The sequence below is a fragment of the Cimex lectularius genome, unplaced genomic scaffold (assembly GCF_000648675.2).
Source record: "Cimex lectularius strain Harlan isolate CLEC.00 unplaced genomic scaffold, Clec_2.1 scaffold81, whole genome shotgun sequence".
Classification (NCBI taxonomy): Eukaryota; Metazoa; Arthropoda; class Insecta; order Hemiptera; family Cimicidae; genus Cimex; species Cimex lectularius.
Window position 1 is genome coordinate 1499682 of NW_019392692.1, and position 24774 is coordinate 1524455.

Genomic DNA, 24774 nt, shown 5'->3' on the forward strand with positions numbered 1-24774 from the left:
TATGTTCAGACTGATCAGTTTTTATCTTAAGAAGTAGACACCTTGTAAGATATTTTGTTCGTCTGGACGATGAATCGCAAGATACACAATAATAAAGAAATAAGTATACATAGACAATATAATCGCAAGACCTACATGTCGGCAACAACTCTCCAAGAACGGAGGATTATTCTACGACAGAAATCTAATTCTTCAGACGCAAAGGAAATTTGTGAACAATCCGTAGGCTGAGTCTAATATCCGAAATCTTGAAAGCATTTAAAGCTTAAGACACCCCTTCAAAAGTTTATAAAGCCAAAGAGAAAGCGATAAGAGATTGGGATAGGCATTTAATAGGTGGCTCACAGGGTTTTTTACTAGCTTGGTAGTTTTGTGTAAGAGACTGCTTGTGTCTTTTCTATATTTATAATTTTTTATAATTTATCCTTGTGGTTTTCCTTATAATTTTTTGGTTTTATTTTGACATTAAATTTTTGAACATGGCATGGACAAGGTGGAATTAGGTTGAATACTGTTTGTCGATGGAAAAGGTAATACATCTTTTAATATAAACTATTTAAAATGAAAAATAAAATTCTGATGGTGGTTGTAAATTCTCGAAACGTCCAAAAAATTTAGTGTAAAAATAAAACAAAATATTTGTAAGAAAAACCACATGAAAAAATTAAAAAACCACAAATGCTTAACTTTGTTGTTTGGTACTTCATAAACAAAAAGTTTAAAAAATCAGTAATTCTCCTACTACGAACTTACAAAATAGCATTCAATTAATTCTATCCATGTTTTAATTTTTAAAAGAAGGTTAATCAACAAGAAACAAAATAACTAATCAGTCCTAATTTCAAAATATCTACACTGTGTTTCTTGATTAAATCTTCACTGTTTGTTCAACTGTTCTGCAATAAATCCTAAAAATTCTTTCTGATATCAAAATAAGTTAGTGTCCTTTTGGAATCATCATGGGTACTTATATAACTTAGTTAAGTCAAAGCAAGCTAATGTAATTTTCTTGAACTGATCGAGACCGACCAGCAATAATAAACGAACCAAGAAAGGTGATTAGTGAATCCGTTGAACATCGGTTCTCGTAACCATAGACTAACATTGGGAAACAGAATCAATTTGTTTTTGAAATATATTTCTAGACGCTGCAAATTACTCCTTAGATTACTTGACTCTGGTCTAACTTACGCCTTACTAACAAATTCACCATTTACAAGACCGGTATGGACGTAATGAATTGAAGATGGGGTTCAACAAAAAAATGTAATTCCTGCAAAATTCAATCCATACAAACAAAACCACTAAGGAAAATATTAAACTGGTCCTTTTTACGTTTCAAACCTAACAATCCACAATGACATCCAAATCCCATGTGTAATTGGCATTATTAGGTCATGATGAAAATTTAAACCTTCACTCTAATCCACTTGTTCAACATCTTTCCTGTCCCAACATTCCTGGGAAAAATTCACACACGTTTGAAGCGGTGGTGGCCGAGAGACTTTTCGAGAGATTGATTGACTCAATGCGAGGGAGTGTCAATGCTGGGTGACTTCTGTCAAGTGTATGTAACAGCTAGATTATCACTATGTCTGTTATTCTTTCATTTGCTTGTGGCTACTAAAAATCGCAGTTGTAAAAAATAATTTTCAAAAACTGGTATGTCATGAAGGATTTCGGTATTATTTCGATTTTTCTCGGTGGTGGGTGGCAATAGGCTACTATCCAAAAACTGAATTACAATTTTGTTCACCAAAAAAATATTCAGTTACGATCGTCGAACGTTCGAACCTAAACTATTTCAGTCTTCTCCTGGCCATCATAACCGCCAGGTCTCAATAATATTGAGAATTATTGGGCGAGAGCTTTCTCGAATACTTTATACACAAGGGAAGCATTTAACTCTATAGAGAACCTGAAAAAATTCAATACAGAAAAATGGAGCAATATTCAAACAAAAGCAGATAAAGAAAACTTACTAAATCACTTCCAAACGGAGAATCAACCAATTACTCATTATAAAACTCCTAATGAATTAGAAAAATACAAAAAAACAAGATCTATATTTTTGTCGCCACACCACATACCCACTTTTATTTATTTACGTATTTTTTAAACAAGAATATATTTATATCACTAAATAAAGATATTAATTAAACAATCTATACTAGTTTAATGATAAAGAGTGAATAATCTTCATGACCCCAAAATAAACTTGGAAAAAGAAAGTGCTCGTTTTAAGGAAATCAATGAAATAATTAAACAAATTAGTTTCCAATCCAAACTATATTAATAAAAGTAAGTAAAACACATTATATTCCTCGTAAGTACATTTGCAGATTTCTTGTTTCAGTTTTCTTGGATAAATTCGACGACATCCTATAGAATAAGAGCACTTGTTATTGGCGTCAGTAATGAAACAAGAGGCGTTGAAATTCGTAGCGGTAAAGTGGGGCAAAACTAATTTCGACAGCCATTCGTTAATTAAAATTGGTGACATAAAACAATTAGAGAAGCAGTAAGAAATGTTAGGCGACAGCAATTCGTGAAAATTAGTTAGTAGATTATGGAAAATTGGTAGCAATACCTCAAGGAAAAGGAAGAACATATTCATTATCAACGAAACAGTATCATGTATAACATACAAATAATTATACTTGATTTTTAAGTATTTTTGTTAAATAATTTTGTCGTTTTATGAAATTCAGTTGACTGATTAAACTTTTGGCTTCGGCGGATTCCTCCATTCCCGACTTCTTCTTTTTTCCGTTTGATCCAGACGTAAGTAAGCGAAAAATAAAGGAAATGTGTTTTTCAGGAATCAGGCAAACAAACGTGTCTCCAACTAAAGCTAAGGACAATGTTTTTGAGTAAAGCCCTCTACCTATTGAAATAAAAAATCGAGGATATAAACTCTGACCGTTGTCCTATTTTAGAGATATTAAACAACATAATTTTGGAATGTTCTCACTTGTGGGAAGTAACCGCAATGTTATACATCTCTCCCACAACCTAAAATTCTGGTATTTATTCGGTTTAGCTTTGTTTAGGAAAACTTTGCTCTGCCTACCCTCGATGTTCTGGTCAGACAAACATTTCAACTTTGCACCATCGTATTATGACCACAACGATTGGAAATGATCAAGCAAAGATTCATCATTCCAGGAGACGTCAAGAAGAAATCTCACACATAGAAGTGACTTGATTAAACGAAAAATTACAGAACCAACCAAGGATAATGGCGAAATGGCAAAACGTATCTGACAACCAAATTAACAATCATCCCCAAATTAGCGAACAAAATGATCGTAAACGACCAAAGTACATACATATTTTTGTGGCATTTGTAACGTCATTTAAGATTCTTAGGGACCCTCGCCTAGATTAGGAATGCTGAGTATGCTGTTCTGTAGATCAAATTAGACGCATATTGTTTTCAACTTGGGGAAGGGTAGCAATATTTACAACCGACGGCTAAACATAATCCCTTATTTAACATGGAAGGAAGGTTCCTATTCTATGTCATCAGTCTACTCTCATATATTATAGGAAAGCCATTTTAATTAAAATATATACTTTCCAAGGTGAAACGAGTGGTTAGACCTCGGTGGTGTAAAGGTTATGTCCGGATTTAATAACAAATAAGTCATTTAATCTCTAATTTGCATGTTCGGTGTGTAAGTTGATGGAAGCTTTCACCAACTGCGAAGGCTTATTTCCCGAGCGCTCCTGAACGGTAATGTTGATTTTCACCGTACTTAATAAATTTACAAGGCCGTGTCGCTTAAATCGTCGGGGAGGATTATCTGAAAAGTGAGGGATGCAAGATTTTTGGCAAGAAAGTCGGGAATTCTTCTAAAGGAGCATTGATCATGGTTCCGAGGATTTTGATGTCAGGATTGGAGGAAATTTGGGTTGAACCCCAAGGTTCAATGTCCAAATGAGTTTCGGTATATAGATTTTTTTTTCCTTTTTTTGTCGAATTATGATCAGTTGTCGCACAGTCTTTTATATACTATGCATCTATTACTAATGTTCGGTACCGCCCAGCTTACAGGTTACCAACTTTTTTCACCCCGCAGACCATATACGAAATCTCATATGAAAGAAATGTTCACATTTATTGTGTTCCAGTTTTATCTTCCTGCGCTTTTTACCAACCAGCCAAACGATGTGAGATTGTTTTGTACGGTTAAGGAGATTACGGTACACGTAGGCGACGTTCTCTGCCGTGCAGAGGATGGAACCTTAGGTGCATATTTGAACTATCCCTGGCATGTGTATGATGGAAAAAGACGCCATTCATGACTTCAAAGATAAATGAGATATTAAGATTTAATGTAAATTTAGATAAATGAATATAAAGGAGGCCAAAACGCCCAAAGTTCAACGCCGTATATCCAAGCAGGTTTTGTAGAATCAGTTACGTTATGTTCTGATGTCCAGCATTCTTATGAGACGTAGTTATGTCTGAGTAGCGGACGACGTTATTGCTGTGGGTACTAAAATAGTAGAAGAAAGAAGTCGTTCTTCGTAGGGTGAAAGGAAAATTTGTATTTTTTAAGTGGTTCAAGTGAGTCTGCCAGGCTCTAGTTAAAACGGTGTGGTCCTTACGAGTACATACTATAACAGTAACATCCGCGCGACTGGACCCTTGGGATGCCCCTAATACCTGTGGCTTAAGCAAGTTAATTGAGGGTCGACACTGATGAAAAAATGGAACGTTACGTTCGGTGAAAGAGTAGAGGAGGGACGTGGGACTGAAATCAGTAAAGAACTGGTCGAGGTGATCGGATTTTTGTAAGTGCAAGGGATTACAATGTCATCCCTGTGAGGATAGATTCAAGAAGGGTATGAATGACTGCATAGTGTAATGAACAGCCTCGGGATCTAAGATACTTCCTTGGTATACCTCGGCATATGTGAAATTAATTGAAAGCCACAACTGACTTAAAAGTGTCTGTCGGTTAAGCAACATTTTACAATCAGGTGGTACAGGAACGGAAGTTCCATTTCTATCGGTTTACCCTAGATCTGTTAACTGCCAGTAGAAGGAGAAAATAATTCCCGAAAGTGGCAGGAAAGTTTATTGCTGAAATATCTTGATTATAAATTAAGATAGATGGTCAGTTGAATTGTGAGTAACAGATATGTACATCAATTTCAAAAGTAGTTATTGACATATCTCAAAATACTTGGTGGTTACAACCTAAGACTTTTTTTTGGCTTTTCTTTTTTTTCTGTCGAATATGAATGAAATTCACCATAATCACAAAATCTTTGCGACCTAGGTCTAGGGAGAAAAACACATTGATTTTGGTAGACGTCTAAATCCGTCGTGGATTGGGTCCAAGATTCCATTTCAAAGAATAGAAGGGGTTGGAGATAGCGTCTATATATAACTATGCGAACTGTTACGTTATTTGTTCTATTTTGCCCAGATCGCGTAAGCTCGCATTACCGGCCTACTAACGCCCGCACAGTTATCACAGTACAATAAAATAATAAACGATTTTCTTCTTTTCTTCGGTGAATTAAAACAACGGAATTTACGTTTTTGCGGTAATAATTAAATAAATTGTAAAACAAATTTACATAAATGAAGTTTACAGTTTAAGTATCCCTTTTATTAAAGGAAACTACTGACACTGAAACTACTACCAAAACAAATAAAATATACAATGTCATACGAAAACAATGCAGTTTATTTTATTATAAGTAAAAAAGTTCCATTGTCCTACCCCTTCGCTCCAACAAGGGGCAATTTTCTTAATATTAAACTATTAACTATTTAATATTAAACCCCGCCCGCCTCTACGGAGCAAAGCTGGCAAAATTTTGTCATAATATTAATTGAATTACTTTTTATTGTAATCGTAACTTTGTTACATATTCAGAACCTCCGGTAATTCCACACAGAGTTCAATATTTGTTTTCTTATTTAAAGATGTAAGAAGACTATTTTTTGTTTAGTTAATTAGTTGGTTAACTAATTGATAAATTTCGTGTCAATGTTGTAATCATCTGGGGGTCTAATATAACAATTAGAATGAGGTTAGATAAAAATCGAAGCAATACATTTCGTGTCATCTGTGTAAGATCGATAATTACCTCCAAAGAAAAGTAAAGAAATGCTAAATGGTGAAGCCAGAAGGTAGGTACTTAGGTAGGTGCCATAGTGAAGAAAGCCCCACTAGAGTCATTCCTCTATGGAGATTTCTAAATAGTCGGAACTACAAAATAAGGTCATTGAGCACTGGGAAATCAGGGACTGACTCTAGTACGGAGTAGTTCATTGATGTATGTATCAACTGGTCAGTTGATCACGAGACAGTTACAATTAGAGTTTATGTAGTCAATTGTCAGTGCCCTGTGATGAGTTAGTTGGATTTTGAATGCGAGAGTTGTTGGTTGCAAAAAGGGAACTGGGTGGGCCTAGGCCATTGTCAAGTTTTTATGACGTGGGCGAGCTTTGGAAGGGGAGTGTCTGACTTCGGCTTAGATACCTACTTTTTGGATTTTAAGCCGTTCATAAACGTGTTTTCAAATGAAGACCGGTATTATGCTTTTATCGCCCTAATGACAAATTCGGAAGAAAAGCCAATTCTAACGGATGATCGACTCTCCGAGATGAACTCGCGTCACCAACTTTGCCAATGAATTTCACACCTCAAATGCAACAAAAAAATTCGTATACTATCTACGGGTTTCATAAATCTATTGGTAGCTTTAAGTCTATTCATTTTTGGGGAAATAAAAAAAAATCGAAAAAAAGCATTAAATTTCCTTTAAGGCACACTTCTAGAACTTTGGTCCGATTCTCAACCCTTTCGCAGATATTCAATGTTTTGTATTTGTTTTCAACTATCTACTGTTTTCGTCATAAATCTACTCGTAGTTTTTGAACTATTCATTTTTGGGGAAGAATTAAAAAAAATCGAAAAAAGTGTTAAATTTCCTTTAAGAAGACATAGAACATTCAATTTAATTTTTCATAAAAAACACACTAAATATTCCAAACCTGTTAAATTTAAAATTTGTAAAAGAAACTAAATTTGCAACCTCAGTGAAAAATTTACGGTAGCACTTGACAAACTTCATAACATTTTGCTTTAATAAGCTTTCTAGGGGTATAACCTTTTCTTTAATTACATCGAACCAAATGTAGAAATTTTATGTTAAATGGGGAAAAGTGATGACGGTTGAAAAAGGAGGAATGGAGTTAATCTTGTATTTCAAATTTTTGTCCTGGGCAAAATTTATTGCTCAACTTTTTATACCGTAAATTAAACTGAAAGTTCCGGAAAGTGCCTTCTTAAAGGAAATTTAACACTTTTTTCGATTTTTTTTAATTTCCAAAAAAAGAATATGAAGCTTGAAAGCTATGAATAGATTTACGACAAAAATGGTAGATAGTATACGAACATTTTTTTTTCATTTAAGGTACGAAATTCATTGACAAAGTTTGTGCCGCGAGTAGCCTGGCAGCCTGTATAATAGCCAATTTGTGCCTGTAGTATTCGGTTCCAGAGTTGAAAATTTTAACATGTTTGGTTTCTTTTAACTTTGCCTGAACAAACAGTCTAACCAGTAAGCAAAATGCCAACACGGAACATAATCACATCAAAATAAAAAATGAAGCATAACAAACACTGAATTCTTTAGGGCATTTGAAAATTTTCATACTCATAGATTGAAGCAAATCATCTTTTTTTATCAGCACTAGTCCACAAGATCGAGTGAAACTCTTCTGGCAGGCATCGTGGAAAACTATCGTACACTATTCGGCATATCTGCGAAGAGGTTATATGTATCGTTAAATTTCTTAGTAAACGAAACTGTAACCAGCCAATAGTCTTTATAATATGTTCCTAGATTAAGATGAGGTAAACCTCAAAATTTCCACATATACCTTTTATTTGTGTTAACGCAATTTGTACATCGATCACAAAAATCTCTAATGAATTTCTTTTATCTACATGAAAAACAAGTAGTGAAAACCACAGAATAATCTCACTCTTTTAATTAATAGGGGGAGGCCCATTTTTCATAACAAAGGTCGAGGGATTACCGATTTTATTGGGTTGTCCGGAAAATAATGCAGGATTTTAAGTTTTCATTAAAAAAAATCTATATAAAATATTCTGTTTACGTTTACAGGATTACTCATTNTGGGAAATTATTTTGATTAAAGAACATTGCTTTAAAGTAACTAGTTTCTTTTTTTTTGTTTAATACCAAAATCCTGCATTATTTTCCGGACAACCCAATAATAAGGCATGTTTTGGTGACACGTTCGTGCCAATGAGTCCAAGGAGCAGAGAAAATCGTTGTTTTAAGGAATTTAAATAGCCTTTTTAAAATTGGTCTTCAGTTTTTTTAAACCAGAAGACGCTTACAGTAAAGCAGACCAAAACCGAAAACATTTAAAAAAATAATTCGGATTCGTTTTAAGCACTCTCTGAAGCCCTTGAAGATGAATTTTTTATAGCAAACAACAAATAAACATTTTTAAGCTTAATAGTCTAGTGGGCAATATTTTTTCTCCGATGTCCGGTGTTCCACTTAAAAATTCATAACTCCTTTGGATTCAGTCCAAATTCAACGTTATTACAACCGTTTGAAAGCTGAATATTTCTTGTTTCAGCCGTTGGTCACAACGTTAAGATTTTATGCCATTATTATTTAAGTAAATAAGGACGAAATCAAAACAAAAACATCTAAAATGTTTTATTCTCTGGTTCGAATTTATTTCCAAAGCCTAAGTTTGTGCTATTGTATGCAGTTTATTGGGTTCTAAACTCCCAGTAACGTTTCCGGTGGATCGGTAGAGTCGTTTCAAATTTATCACAATTTTAGTGATTTAAAAAAATCGTGTTTTATGAGGGCAAAACATGTGAGAAAAATATTTGATTTTTCAAAAAAGAATCTATTCGGGTGTTTTGTAGGGTGTAAGTCGTTATGTCAAAATTGTATTTCTCAACTAGCCTTAGCCTTATTTTTGTTTATTATAAAAATATGTGCATTTAAGAGCTTTAAAGCGTGCATTAAAGGAAATCCAATTGTGTTTTGTATATATCCTGATTTTACTTTTACTTTCTGGAAAGGCGTTTTGGTTTATCTAATTCTTTATATATCTAATCTCATTTATTACAATCCTGCGTATTATTTTCTATACTACGTAAAAAATTGAATGATACAATAATATTGAAATGCATTCCCAATAAAGGAAAATAATATTTTTTTTATTATGTAAATTACTTTAATTTTTTTCTCGGATACTAAGGCGCGTTGGCAAGAAAGCATGGACGCTGTCTAATATTTTTGTCTTAGTATCACCAAAAGAAGCTCCATTAAAATTGTTGGCCAACATCCATAGGTTTCTTTTTATGAACAATATTCGTTTTATAAAACTATTTCAGTGGAGACTGAGTGATACACATTTATCACCAATCAAAATAGGACTGTATATATTGACTGATTTCAAAAGGTAACAACGAATCACACGAAGTAGTGAGATTAATTTAGGATATAGTTTGCCAAATTTTGGAATAATAGAACCAAAATTCAAAGTATAATGGGAGCTAAAAGGCATTAACAGGTTAGGGTTCAGACAAGAGAAAAATATTTATGAATTTTTAAGTATACATTCTTGATTGTAGTAAACAACGAAATAAAGAAAAAAGCATGTGTGTATAATTAAGGATGTATACAAAGTATAGAATACAGAATATGGACCCAAAAGAGGTCGCAACAAATGTCTGCCTAATTACAGGGCTGTAGCATTAGGTTTATTTGTGTGGTGAATATAGCTTACTATCAAATCATAATTGTTCTAAGGTCACAACTTCATTACAAATTTACCAGTAGCATTTCGAGATAGATGAAATTATCACAGGAAATATAATCGTAGAGAAACGCTTTTCCTATTTGCCGTTTTTTTGTTGAATAGTTTTCACAAAAATCTGTGTATAGTATGAAACTATTTTATTCCTACTCCATCCGTTAAAAAAGTACGTGTTATAAATATCGAAAATTTTTGTAAACTTTTTTTCGAGAACTGAACGTCAATCTCAGAAATCTTGAATATTATATTATCGTACAAAAGGTTTAGTTACTATATAAATTTACCTTCAATACATTTGGAGATTTGAAATAAGCTGGAATTTGAAAAAAAAAGTTCAATAATTTCTGTGAGCGTATTCTTTCGAAATTTGAACGCCGTATTGCAGAACTCTTACAATCTACAGATCTCTCAGAAATCCATTTAACTTGCCAACTACCACATTAGGCGTCGCAAACGAGGGCGTCAGAACCGATTTACTTTACCTACTTTATTTGTGTGTGTGTGTGTGTGTTTTTTTCAAATTATTATCAATTAAAATTCTAAGGTCTTTGTCGGGATTCGAACTCTGCACCACTAGTGTACCAAATACGAGAAGTCCCATTTATTGAGGCCAACATCTCAAAGACTTAAGCATTATTACATGTTCCTTCAAAGGTTTATTTACTTAGCCGTAAATACATTTTGACATTCGATATTTATTGGATTTTCGGGGGAAAAATAGAAACATTTTACACAGAATGTTAAAAGTCTTAAGCTACGACTAAATGACAAATTCTTCTTGTTAACAATTAAAAATTATACCTTTTTATACATTTTAAATAACTTCTCGTTTATAAAATAAATTAGTGTTAACAATTTGCCAATCGAATAGAAGACACTGTTAAAGACTTGGCGTTAAATGTATGTAAAATTTAACACTTGTTCCATATAGAGAAAATATTTTTTTAAAGTGGTTTAATTTATCAATCTTTTAATCCTTTTATGGTAAAAGTATCATAAATTTAGTGTTTGTTACTACACCAGAGTCGTACAAATAGGTAAACATTATCCATTAAAAATATAGTCTGCATTGTGATGGTAATAAAAATTAAAAATCAAGGGAAATTAAACTATAAGAAAATCTTGAGGATCCTCCTATCGATCTTCAAGACATGAAGAAACCATTCTAATGTGTATCGAATATGGCACACAAAACTCATTCATGGTCAGGGGTATGTCCTCCCTCTCATCTGTGCCACCTGCGGAGAGCTAGTTGCAGGGAAGCTGACACACATAAATTTACTACACCGCCATCCGGAAATTCTTGGAGCTCGCACCATTATTTTGGACAAGTTAATGACATTTTTAAAGAAAACCAACCTATTTTCAAAATTATAAAACAAATAATTATAATTGTGATATCAATAGAATGTAAAAAAAATGGTTAATTTGAGGGTGGCATAGAGTGGGTCTGGGTACTCTTTAACCGGGGGGATCAAATTCGTTCCAAATTTGTTTGATGTACATTAAAATTGCACCTTAATGATTCGACGTAAATTGTTCACAAGTTTACTTGTAAATACATCATGTTTAGGCTACTGATGGCCCTGTTGTGGAAACTTACATCACCTACTGACTAATTCTCAGATCTTACTTATCCAATCGTCACTTTCAGGTAGGCCCAAGGTTCTTCTACATTTGGTTTTTAACCTATCAACACTGGTATTACTCAAGAATGTATACTGGAACCAGCCCACTATACCCTGTACACTTCCCCTTCGCCTCAATACCATAGCCAGCACTTCCATAGCCTGAAACCATGGTTACGCGCGTGGAAGGTCAACGAAAACAAATCCCACCATACAGTTTGTACCTTAAACCGAAAAGAAACCATCAACCAGTCTTCTTCAACAATATCACTATACCCACGAAAAACCACGTGGTTACATAGGACCTATACCTAGATAAGGTTAAACGGGAGCCCACATCGACTAAAACGTGCAGACTGTACACAGATACAAAATTATCAAACGATTGCTAGACAATCTTTTTAACCTAACGCTACAGAACAAAAAACAGACTATATGTTGAACTACCAGCATCCTTATGGACTTATGGACTAGAACTTCACAAGACAATAAAGAGTTCCGATCTATATCCAATCCAAAGTCCTCCGTACTTAATTTCGCCTTGTTCCTTCTTTACCATTCACATCGATAACATCCTTTATGTCCTGGGTCTTGCCGAATCCCCATACCTTAAATTTAACTCCAAATTTTCTCCTTACCCTAATCCATTAATAAATAATCTAGACCATCTTACCCTTCTTACAAACCCTCCTAGATGACAAAACAGTGGTAGGCCTCACGAGCGTATGGCTGGATAACGACCGCGACCCAGGGATAAGCAACAAAAATATTTACAATAATAAATATCCAACGGCAACACATGGCGACCGTCGTTAACTCTACTAATGCAAATAAACCACATTCAGCATATTTGCTTGTTATACATCTTGCATATAGTCGCAAATAAAAATATACATAATGAAATGTTAGAGTACAAAGAAGTAAGTTTCCCAAATTTAAACGGCACCTCATTCATTTAAAAAATATTTAAAACAAAACCATGGATATTTGTTGGATTCTATGGAAAAAATATTTCACAGATTGTGTACTTTTTTGACACTACAGGAAATAAATTAAGACCTGGATAAATAACAAATATACTTATGATGCGAAACTCATTACTTCTAACAACGCTTTATTACATCATAATGTACGTTTCGGCAAAAAACATTACTTTTTTAAGGGTATTTCAACTACGAAGTAATATGAACCCTCGGGGTGTCGGTGTTTTTGAAAAAAAGCCCATTTGTAAGTATGTCGGGTTCGAAAGCATTGCCGCTATATTCGAACTCGGGGCCTTTACCTTACAATGACGAGCGCCGTGTCAACACCTAAACCGTTGCGGCTACCGACGGCCCTAATTTTCTTATTAGTTAGTAAGTTTAAAGCAAGTTGTAAAAGTTCATATTACAAGATGAAGAACGTGTCCATAAATTTCCTAATATTAGAAATCCAAACAACAAAAGCCTTACAACTTAAATTTCAATTAGAAAACTTGATAATAATAATTTATACAGTGCACCGTCAGCGCTAGCTTTTGTCTATCAGTTCGTGTCATAACCAAAACTGTCGGTCGTGAACCGGAGACAATGCAATGTTGAACAGATACAGCCTCATAACTTGGGTTCATTGTCAATTTTACCTTATCTACCATACCCCTTATCGTGGGCAACGATGTCATCACGGGCTTCGTTCCACGGTTACAATTGGCTCTTTATACAACTTAACTTTAACTTCGACAGACTTTTTTAAATATTTCAACAACAAAGTACTTGCAATAAATCACTCATGTTAATTTTAAACTCGAACAAAATATACAAACAACTAAACCTTGGGGGGAGTTCCAACTTTTACGTACTGTTGTATTATTTGCGGTGGTTTCAGTTAAAAGCTGAGCTTTCTTTTATAATCTATAATTTATTTATTAATTTATCAGTAGCCTGTAGGTAGTTTTACATATTATTAATGTGTTATTTTCACCTGGTCACAACAGTGACACTATGGCCCCTCTTCAAAATAGTCCATGACTGGCTGCAATGCATTGATCACCTAGATGGGCACCATGCCACGCTGGCCCTGAGCTTGGCCCCACTCATTGGGCCTATAGTTGGTCCAACCATTGGCCCAAGATTGGGCCAACATGGCCTCGATGGCCTACAGTTGCTTACTTTTCCGAGGAAATCGCTGCTGCAGCATTGTGTTGGCTACGCGAAATTGCTATGTACATGTTATTATTGTTGGAAACAACAAACAATGGCCAACCACTGTGGCCCAGTGTGTGGACATGTCACCTTGGTCGGCCTCTGTGATATTTGTAGTGAGACCGCTCTCAAAGCCAATATTCCCCATGGCCAATACATATTAGGCCACTGTTTGGACTAATGTGAAGAGCCAAAGCTGGTGCTCAATGGGAGATAGAGGAGCGAGTAGGTATATTTCAAATAATGTTTAAGGTTCTTGGGCTGCAAACCTTATAGATAATGTTTGAGCAGTATGGGTACGATGGATCATAATGATCAGGGCACTGTGGATAGTGAGGTGATGTAATAGGAAGGATATTTCTGTGAACCTTTAAAGGATTGAATGCGAAGTACATTCGCTGGCCTCACTTGTCCAGAGTGAACGAAGTTAAGTGTTGTACCAATTTAGTTTGAATGACTGCAGTTTTCGTGGTTTTGCCTCGAGAATCCAAGTTAATATGCTTACTAGAAGATAGGTATAATCCTAAGACTTAAGTTTCTCTTACAGTATCTCATTGTTAATGGACAGTGGAAGGCAGGTCTGTTTTTGTAAGTGTATATTTTGTGCATTTTTCCCCGTTTAATTCAACACTCTTTAATAAGCTCAAGTTTATTGCTAGTTGCTATTTTGTTATTTTGTTGGTTTATATTGTTATTTTGATGGTTGCTTCAGCAGAATTCGAGTCAGCAAACATTGCGATATACGTTATGATGGCACTGGGATGTATTGTAAGCAATCAATGTAAATGGTAATCAGGATGAGATCAAAAACGATCCCTTGTTGTACGCCGGCTTCTATTGGTCTGATCTCTGAGAATTCGTAGCCGTGTTTCACCACCTTCTTGTTACATTAGTTTTTGCCATGGTCAAGCATCGTTTGTTTTTTTCGAAATTGCGTACTTAACGTTTCATATTTCCACTTCTTCAACATTCTATGTTCAAAAAGACCTAGGTCACATAGGATAAAAGGGTAAAGAATGATAAGACTACCTAGGTCCGTAAGCAACACTCTAGAATGCCGAAGTGAATCCTCCATATGCAAAATTTCAAACGGAATAAAAAACGCAATTGCCAAATGGATCAAGCCCCCCATACAGGTGGACTTTGACAACAAATATGATGCACAAAGTCGAAGGAACGTATAACAATGCCACTGGACATTGCGTCTCAATAGCAATATGGAAATATTAGGAGCGGAAAAAGGTTCTGCCAACAAGAGGATGAATCTGAAGTACATACATGTCAAATGGAAAAAGGGTGTTGCAAAAGCTCCAACAAACATAACTGAGAAGCCTTCATCAAAGTTATGGAGGCTAATAAAAAGCCTAAGCCAGGTAGTGAGCTATAACCCGTACGAAGGGGACATCAAATCCTACCTGATGGTGCGAAAAGATTCTTTAGACACCTCACCAAATCTATTTAACTATCTGCTTTAATAATTCGTTAGTTATGGATCCACCCCAGGGCACTCATCCTTCATTTCATTAAGGAAAATTATATTGACAGAATTCGGGTTAATGTTCTCGTTATGCGATAACGATAGTATGTTAATTTCACGGTATAATGCTGATAAATCTGTTTCGAACTGAGGTGAAGTTACAATAACGTTGTACTTTGTGTGACTGTTTATGAAGCTTTCGGCGATACGGTGAGTGTTTGTGAGAGATCAAAGGTGATTAATTAATTTAAGAGAATTTACAGTAATATCAATGAAACAAACTAAATGTTATCTTCTTAATCACGTAGGCATTTAAAACGAATCTACCAATTAAACATCCGAAGAGTCTAATCTTGTATTAATTTGTATTGTGTAAATTTGTATGATGAAGAGCCGCAATACGAGGGACGTTGTAGTAGTATTTTAAAATCAACACCCGTGATCTGTTTCGAGTTTGCTCTGAAACAATATCAATAAAAACGTCTGTATACACGTAGATACTTTATCAGACGGGGTTCAGGCACAATAACGATACACTGTGAAATGTTAATAACGATCAGTATAGGCCATATATTCTGTTCTTATTCAACGTTAAGTGAAGAGCAGATCATGTTGTACAAGCAGGTATTAATTGTTTAGGTTTATATAACATAGCGTATTAAGTTAACTTCCTCTCGTTTCGAAGGGTTACACTGTGAACTTAGGACTACCATAATCCAACCACTTTAATTTCAGACGATTTATTTTTTAACATAATACATGTATATCTTAATGATTTCATAAATTTTCATTTTCAGCGATTACTTCATGTAATAATAATATTCGTACTGTTTATTTATAATGTCATATTTTATTAATGACAGTGCTTTTATTTTTTATTTTTCATTCTTTGACGGTTTATTGATCAGATTATTACTCAAGGCATGCACTTCATATAATTTGTATTTTTTGTTTCTTAGGTACAGGTATACTGTAAATCAAACAGTCAGCTTGGTCGTTAACTATCATTTTAGTCTACATGCCCAGGTTTGGTCTTTCATACTAGTTTCCGCCTTTTCGTTAACTTCAGTCGTGATTTTGTAAGGTTTTCAGTTCACTTACTTCACACGAAACCACCACGAACTCTTAACGTTACAAGCAGGCTTCAAATTGCATGACGTAAAAAATATAAAAAAGTGAATATACTTGAGCCTATATGTGCAAGTAAATTTGACGCAAAGAAACTTTTTCCCCTTCTGCACCTACAGGGGACCCGATACCTTTGGTCCGATAACAACATGTTGGGACTTTGTCGGGTCAAAAGAAAATACGAAAACGGTGTCTACCAGTTTCTAATCCACGCTATGTTTCCTATATAAAATTTATGTCGTAAATAATTGTGATTAAAAAACTGATTAGCTTCTACTGAATTTGTTAAAAAATTAAATTACTATTAAATTTTCTCTAGAGGACTCCGAGGTGATGAACCTGTAGCTTTGTCGTTTCCGATCATTTTGTTCTACTTAACCTCGATATTTTGGCCTTTCGGGCGCGATGGCGACACGCCAAAACGCGTCTGACCGACCAAAACGGCGAGGATTGCCAGACCAAAATGATCGTAAAAGAATTTTTGGAGATTGCCTGCGGTTAGAATAAATAATAACGCCGTAGTCGTCAGATATACCAAACTAATAATCCGATTCATTGCCCGATTTCTAGAAAAATCATTACATGTTTCTTTAAGTAAAATTTAATCATTTAGGAACCACTTGAGACGTATCTGATAAATCTAAATCGTGAATAGTATGTGAACAAGAACGGCGAAGGTATATTCACTTCAAGACAGGGCAGTCTTGCAGGTTTATACTATCCGTTACGCCTTCTTAATCTCAACCCCCTCGTAACAATTGCCCGATCAACATACCTTGGCTTAAACTTTCTTCCATAAATTAAAAACCAATTATTGATATATATATATATATATATATATATATATATATATATATATTTAGTATTTAATTTTTTTTATATATACATATAAATAATGGGGCAACTGAAAGTAAAAATCATTAGACTTCTCACTTATATTGGCACTCTTCTTTAATAAGGAAAAACATCGAATGTCCTGTATTTATCATTAGCGACTTCAAAGTGAACCTCTGTATTTAAATTGCCCAAAACATCTCTGGATTAATTCCTTTTGCATGATACATTTTAGAATATGACATTCACAAGGGATTAAGTGAGTTTTTATTTCTTTTATCTTCGCAACATATAAAAAACATAATTGACCAGATAATATCAAATATATTTGTTTACTTTAATCAGAAACCTTTAAATAGTTCGATATAAAAGGCACTTTTTAACGAGATAAGATGAGAATCGATAAAATGACAAAAACCCGACGTTTTTAATTTAAAGCGTTGGATGAGAATTTGGACCTGTACCTTGTTCCGAAAATAACTTATAACTCCCACTCGACAATAACGCCTGTCTGAATCCGTTTATTTAAAAACTATTTGTTTCGGCGGAACGTTAGGCCAAGCCGACATGCAAACTCGTACTTTTTTTAGAATACCATTACGAAGAAAATACACTTTGAGAGTTTTGCAAGTTTAATATCGCCCATCAAGTATGATTTTCCAAGTTAAATTTGACCTTTTACAAATCAAATTTTACTTTTCCGAACAAAATTCTAATATTTCCATGCTGAATTCAACCTTTTTTGTATCAATTTAACCTTTAAACTTTCAAACCCTACAATGGTAGAAAAAAAGTTTTAGAATTTTACTTATGTAATATTTTTAACTTTGAATTCTATCTTTTTTGTATCAATTTAACCTTTAAACTTTCAAACCCAACAATGGTAGAAAAAAAGTTTTAGAATTTTACTTATGTAATATTTTATATTATGTAATATTTTTACCTTTTGTAAGTACAAGTAAAATTATCTGAAAAATCAAAATATAAAAACTTTTACGTGAACAGATTTAAATTGGAACACTTTTCTTCGCCAAAATATTAAAAATGTAAATTCCTCCATTTAGCTAGAATTAAAATTAGGAGAATTAAATTAAAGTGTGGCCCTCTAGAGGAAGCTGCAATATGTATCCATAACCAATTAATTTAATTTGCTTAAACATTTTTAATTCAGGACGAAAAAATTCAATTGCGTTGATGAAGGTTGAATTTGAGTTTTAAAAGGTTCAATTCGGTTTTCAACATCAGCAATCCTGTTTGGAAATTGTTCAATTTGGCTTGAAAAAAGTTCAATGTCGCTTGAAAAAATTCAATTTGGATTTTAAAACGTATAATCCTGTGATAAATATTTGAATTTGATATTAAAAGGTTTCAATCAATGGATGTCAAATAGCATTCCCTAAATAATAATTATAACGTCCAAAGAGTATTTAAAACTTAAAAAACAAGAACTCTGAAAATATGTTGACACAATTATCTTTCAAGAAAAAAAAACATTAACAAGCCAATAGGCATCAGAAAGCAAATGTGCTATCTTTATACTTTTACATGTTTTAGTTAAAACATCAAACAAAATGAAATTACTTCAAATCTACTGCGAGAGTTTGATTTTAGAAATTATACAATAAACCGAATTATAAATTTGTTAAAGCGTGTTATTTTTGAAATAATGGCTTAATTGTCTCTATTTATCAGGAGGTAAGCCTTAAGCCATCGATTTTTGCCTAGGCTGCCGATGCCCAGTACGAAAACATTCTAGTCGTAACGAAGCCCTTTAAGGAACATAATGTCAATAAGTGACTGACTTCTGGCGGAGGTCATCGCCTCCTACAACGCAAATATTGGAGGAATTCATTCTTTTTACGATATTGTATGTGAAACGGCTATTATCTAACAGCTAACGTCAGATTCCTCCCAAAAATGGGGAAGTAATCAATAAATTGCAAGGCGATACTGGACAACGTTGACTTTGCAACTGGCCATTTCGCCGCTTAATGTGAAACTCTAGTTGGTTTGTTTTTTCAACAGCATTAGAAATAATAATTGTAATTAACATCGGTTTCTATATTTATGTAAATAAATAAGACTTTTTCATAACTTTATGGATATTAATAATGTATTGTTTATAATGATATATTATTTAACTATTGTAAAAATATAAATTATTTGTATAAAGAAATAAGTTTGGAACACATTAAATTGAAGAGCATAAAAATCGTATCACAACCAACGTTGCTTTTCTACTCATAGAATAATAAATAAGAATTTAAATTTTTTTAAACTATGTCATAAATGGATCAAAATTAAAAAGAAAGTACGATCTTGAATAGTAGTTGCTTCAAAGGCATTGACCTAGTAAAGGAAGCATTGATTTCTGTACACCGAGTCACACTACCATCCTCTCCTCCAAATGTCCTCCTTTCAAAGCCATGGAAATTTTCTTCGACAAACAAACTACTCTTAACAATTTACAAATTATATATACATACATGTCGGTAACACATATGTAATATATTTTATTTTTATTTATAGACGTATTAAAACAAAACGGTAATTCAAGTTAAGAAATTATTAGAAGTTTCACTCCATGAACAAACATTAGGTGTAGAAAGGAACTATAAACACTTAGGATAAACCCCGTTAAAATAAAAATCATTATCATAGAAGAGGTTGGTTTAAATAAAAGTGCTTGGTTGCTTATAAAATATATAACCTAAAACCCAAAAGTTTTAACATGCCATCAGGAGTGTCGGTGGCTGCAACGGTTTAGACGTTGACACGGCGCTCAGCGCTATAAGGTAAAGATCCTGGGTTCGAATTCATCGGCCCTGCATTCGAACCCGACATACTTACAAATGGGCTTTTTTCAAAAACACCGGCACCAATATAACCTCGTAGTTGTAACACCCTCGTTAAAAAGACAGCATGTCATCATGCAATAACCCAAATAAAGGTTTCATTGGCGTGAGATTTTCTTTGTTATTATTAACTAAAAATAGTAATATATACAATTTAAGAAAAACGAGTTAGCGTTAGAAATAGTCATAAATTAACTATTTAGATTAATAAAACTAGAAACTAGATCTTAGTAAAAAAAGTAGAATATGTACAAACAAACAATAGACAAGTTAAATATTTAGACTATGCATAAAATTATATTAGATTGAAAAGTAGATCAAATAAATACAAAACTCAATTGAATGTCAACTAAATTCATGTTATTTAAAAAAATATAACTATAAATTAATTATAACTTTTTTTTAACAAGTCACGATGTTCATGTCACCTTAAATAAACAAAATGTGCCCCTACACAATAATTGTACCTATGACAAATGCACGAGCCCAGCCTAGATGCATAATTTTCAGTACTTTTCCATAATAAAAAAATAAAATATAGTTTAAAATCGAAAATACACCGGCAATCATTGACTATATAAAAAGCAGTATTTTTTTCATTTTTAAGTACACCAAATAAAAAAAAAGGTTGCTATGAAAAAACCTATGAACTACAACATTGTCAGTAGAAAATTACACTTTGCATACTGACAACTCTATTAATATATATTATGAATTAACAAAATTTCAAATAAGTAAATACAACACTATTAATTAATTGGACTGAACATTGCTTACTCCTCTGTCAGCTTATTTCTGCTGTACTTCAAGCTTAATCGTACTTAATTGTTCAAGGGTTCGACACAATAATGGTGCCATTTCTGTTTTGATATAAACAAATTTCCAAAGGTCAATAAAAGAAAATTAACATATACCAATACCCAGGCATGGGCACCCTTACAAAATCTATTTGATCTATTTTATCGGAATTTATCCATGCTTTACTAATAAAGACACTGGCATTGACACTTACTTACAGGAATAATTAACGTGTATATGAATTTTTTTGTGCTGTATTAATAAGAGAATAAGTCAAACAGTCGCGACACGAATAGTATTACACGCGCGTATTACACGCTCATTCATACTCCTTCACGGGGGACGCACACGTGACAAATATTTAAACAGAATCACGGTCGAGAAACATTTTCATTTAATTAGGTATTGTCATTCAACTTAACTTATTGGGTTGTCCGGAAAATAATGCAGGATTTTGGTATTAAACAAAAAAAAAGAAACTAGTTACTTTAAAGCAATGTTCTTTAATCAAAATAATTTCCCATACTCTCAATACATTTCTCCCAACGTGTTGGTAACTTATTAATTCCGTCTGAGTAGAATTCAGAATTTTTAGAATTGATAAAGTCAATAAATGCATTTTCCAGTTCCGTTTGATTTTTGAATATTATGTGTTGTAAGTAGTGGTCCAGGTGTCTAAAAAAATGGTAGTCAGTAGGCGAGAGGTCCGGAGAGTAGGGTGGGTGAGGCAAAGTTTCATAGCCAAGCTCCAATAATTTTTGTGACGTTACACGTGACACATGTGGTCGAGCGTTGTCATGCAACAAAATGGGCCCTTTCCGATTGACCAAAGAGGGCTTCATTACTGCCAATTTCTGATGCATGGTATTAATTTGGTTACAGTATGATTCAGCATTGATGGTTTCGCCAGGATTTAAGAAGCTGTAGTGTATTAAACCAAATGAAGCCCACCATACCGTAACCATAACCTTTTTTTGATGAGTTGGGGGCTTTGGAGCTTCTCCTTTGTCGAGCCACTGTCCAGAACGTCTAGTGTTATCGTAGAGAATCCACTTTTCGTCACATGTAACAATTCTGGCCAGAAATGGGTCATTTTTGTTTCGACAAAGAAGTGATGCACAAACATCAAAGCGCTGATTTTTTGGCGATCGTTTAATGAGTGTGGAACCCAATTTTCGAGTTTTTTCACTTTTCCAATCGCCTTGAGGTGGTCAGCGACGGTCGTTTTACTGACTTTGAGTTGCTCTGCAAGTTCTCGAACAGTTGTTTTGGGGTTTTCTTCCACCACTGATCGCAGAACATCATCATTAAGAGAGGAAGGCCTTCCACGACCTTCTTCATCTTCAAGGCTGAAATCTCCCTCCCGAAATTTTTTAAACCACCTTTGCACAGTGCACTCATTAACACAACCCTCGCCCCAGACTTGGTTAATGTTTCTAGCCGTTTGGGCTCCGCTTCGGCCGAGTTTAAACTCGTAAAAGAAAATCGTACGAAATTCTCGCTTTGACATTATAAGGATGACTGAATTATTTCCAAGTAGCGGAATGCTACAGAGGTAAACAAACAATATCATTTGGAAGAGGATTAATAAGTGTTGACATTCATACAAATGAGTAATCCTGTTTTTTTAATGAAAACTTAAAATCCTGCATTATTTTCCGGACAACCCGATATATACTGGAATAACAAGTTCGACGTGAGGTATTCTGAGTAATTTTGTGCGTGTTTTGCTTTGTAGTGTGTATGTTTTAGTTTTTCACGTGGTGAAAATACACCCTAATCCCAGAGAGATTATCAATATACTACATACGTTTATTAAACATTTCCTCAACCATATTCATCCCAGCATAGCCCATAGAATTTTATTGGAGAATAATTTGAAAAAGGTACTATAAAGTGGTTCTGACCATTCGACCGCGTCATCAAACGAGTATTTAGACACAAGTTCCCCTAAAATGATTTAATACTTTAATTAACTTACTTTACTCATTCACGACATAACACATATTTAATCAGATTCACGGGCAAGAAACATTTTCTATAATTGTATTTTGTAATAATACGCCGTTACCCTGTTGCCAGAGGTGCTCTTGGTCTGTAAATACATAGTTGGTTGTAGGTAGTTATTTCAATTTGAAATTTCTCTGTGATGTCAGCGTGGTGATGAACCTTAAAGTTGTTGCAGATCAATTTGGCTGCTTATCTTTGATGGGTTGGTCCATCACACCCGTTTCGGCATTTCGCCATCTTCAAGTGTTAAGTCTGTGAGATTTTAATGAAGTTAAAGATCGTGAAAATAACTGAATGTTTTCCTTCTAACGGGCCTCATCCCTGATGGGTTTTTTTCATTTTTTTTTCAATTGTCAATGGAATATGACATCGAAAAATTATGTGCACTATATTTTTGAAACGCGGGCACGCTTTATTGCTTGTGTGATAGGAAAAAAATATGTTTGTGAGTGTGCGTCTGTGGATTGTGTGTTTGAGTGTGTTTAATGTGTGGTAACTAGTGGCCGTTAATTAATGATTATTTAGAGATTATGAGATGTAAGTTTGGAAAAACATTTTCTTTATCGTGCCAATGTTTCTTTCTTTATTGAGATCATATTCGGGGTCTGGGATTATAAACATTTTAAATCATATTTAAATTATACAAATATATATAAGAAGTAAAAATGAATTTATACAATGATGTACGCAATATAGAAATTTTAGGCTTAATCAAAGTATTTGTACTCACCCAAAGTGTGAGTTACACAGAAGTGTACACAGAAAACACATTTTTTACCTTAACTTCATTAAAATCTCACTGACTTAATCGTTGAAGAGTTTTAATGTCCATTGTGTATTAAGTGTTATTTTGTGTGCTGTGTGTGTTGTACTTTGCTTTGTGTTACGTTGTATGTGTGCGTCTGACAGTGAATTACATTTTTTCTGTTTAATTTGTGAAGGAAGAATTTATGTGTTTTCATTTCCTTTTCTTTCATTTTCTTTATAGATCGTAGAACCCTGAAATACGAATTCATTGAGATTTTTTTTACAACGATCGGAAACTTTTAAAAAAGGTCTTGCGTTTGTTTTTGTTATTAGAGTATTACGCGTGTCGTTTTGATGTGTTGAGTTCTACGTGTGCCTGTATATGTTATGCATAATGTTTCGCGTTGTTTTATTCTGTGCATGATGTAAGGGTTTTTATTATAGTGTTTGTGAGTATGTAATGTAATTTTATATTAAAAAAAATGAATAGGAATCAGGGAGGCACATATACCTCAAAAGGACGACGAAATAACTAAATGTTTTATTTCTAATTGGCATCATCCCTGATCGTTTTGTCAATTTAAAATTATAATGATGACAACTAATCCACTAATTACATAGAAAAATTACGTGCACTATATTTTTTAAACGCGTGAGTTTCTGTGTTGTGTGTTTAATGTTATTTGATGTGGTGGGAGCGTTGTGTTTTGTTTTGTGTTATGTTTTATGAGTGCGGATGAGTTGAATTACATTTTAATTTGTTTTTTCAGCTTATAATTTTGTGAGGGGGCGCAATGATCTTTGCATGTGTTTTGATTTTCTTTTCTTTCAGTTTTTTTTTATAGATCGTAGAAATTTGAAATAATAATGAAATTTTTCTTACTACTTTTAGAAACTTTATACAATATGAAATACATATTAGTAAAAATTTAATTTGAATATACTATTAACTAATTGCTATCACAGCGCTTTTTTTGGCGCACTTTTGAAAAATGTTTATAAACTATAATTATCAATAAATAATTATAAAATTTTCTATTAAGATTTTTTTAACTAGCCGTACCGAAACAATTGTATGATTATGCTAGCGTACATACAAGCATAAATAATTTGAAATGGTAGAACAATAGAAGAAAATGAGGAACCGAGTGGATGTAACATTTTCTCAGGCAAACTGTAACCTCCCCGCTCGAAACTGGATATGTACATAACACTCGAAAATTACGTTTTCCCCCCAAAAAATTGAAATGGCGCTTTTATAATATTG

The 24774-nt window shown here is 33.7% G+C and overlaps 1 protein-coding gene across 2 annotated transcripts in view; it reads right to left on the reverse strand.

Moving 5' to 3' along the window:
• LOC106674408 (disks large 1 tumor suppressor protein) overlaps positions 1-24774 on the reverse strand; it is a 565060-nt gene that overhangs the window by 476149 nt on the left and 64137 nt on the right. The window lies entirely within an intron of this gene.